This window comes from Aplysia californica, unplaced genomic scaffold, assembly GCF_000002075.1.
Source record: "Aplysia californica isolate F4 #8 unplaced genomic scaffold, AplCal3.0 scaffold00231, whole genome shotgun sequence".
Taxonomy (NCBI): Eukaryota; Metazoa; Mollusca; class Gastropoda; order Aplysiida; family Aplysiidae; genus Aplysia; species Aplysia californica.
In genome coordinates this window covers 665,338-666,646 of record NW_004797501.1, presented here as the reverse complement: position 1 = coordinate 666,646, position 1,309 = coordinate 665,338, and positions in this window count along the sequence as shown.

Sequence of the window (1,309 nt, the reverse complement as noted above, 5' to 3'; positions counted from 1 at the left end):
AGAAGAAGAAGAAGAAGAAGAAGAAGAAGAAGAAGAAAAAGAAGAAGTACACGAACAAAGGCAAGAAGAACAAAAAGAAGAAGAAGAAAAGAAAAACAAGAAGATCAAAATTATATCTCCGTTTAGTTAGCTCGTTTTCTCATTCTCCAAAAGTGGGTTAAAGGTTGACCAGAGTAATATTATCTTTATCATATCTTCTAGTAGACCTAAGTTCTACACTTATTTAGTTCTAAATATGTAAACAATAGCATTTAGGCGAGAAATCAAAGCTTTCAAGCTGCAACCAGCTTTGCTCATCAGTCTGTCAGAAAAGAATGAAGATTTGACATTGAAGGATATACGAGATGCAGTACAGGGAAGCGGATGTTTGCGATGAATGTGCTAAACTAGGCAAGACAAAAATCCACCATTGGCTCAGTTAAGTTTTAGTAAGAGTTTTACGGCACTTGCAACCCAAATACATTATAGGTGCGGAGGACTAGGACTGTTACTAGATAGTACCATACAAAAAAAGAAGGACGTATAAGACAATATATGTTTGGTAAGAGAGAAGGTGCAAACCACATCAGAGCAGCCGCTAACTATTTACAGCATCTAGTTAATTGACGTGTCGACGTCTATAATAGGAATAAAATAATACTATTTCGCAAAACCAGGACAAAAACAGATGACGTCTGTTCTGAAACTGTAAGTGAAAATAAACCTGATGGTGGTGCAGTGGGTGCAATAAACATATGTGAGGCAGCGTGGTGGAATCAAGCTCTCGTCAAAATAATCAAATTGAAGAAACCTGCATTTTTCCGCAGGTTTGTGAATTTTTATCAAATATTTGTTTTTTGGCTCAACACCTTTCATGCCTATTAAAGAACTCATTTCTCTGAGGATTTTTCTGAAAAAAGTTGATTAAAGGCACAAAAAAAAGGGAAATTTCCAGTTACCACGGACTCTTAAGCTAAGGAAATAACCAATCTTTGGCAGCCATTTTCTCACAAATTTCTCTGAATACAGGTGACCCCCACCTCCTTCATTCTCAAATATCTCCACTTGTATTCAAGACAAATGGACATTTTTTTCATTCAAATAAAGACAAGCGAACATGCTTTAAGATGATACCAATAACTCTTCATGCCCAAAAATTGACGAGCGCCTGATTCCACCATGTCGTGACACATATTGTGACTCGTTGTTGGGCACACACAACAGATGTTGAATGAAAACCTAAGTCAAAAAAGGATATATATATACATTATGTGTGTGTGTGTGTGTGCAAGTGAGCGTGTGTGTGTGTGTGTGTGTGTGTGTGTGTGTC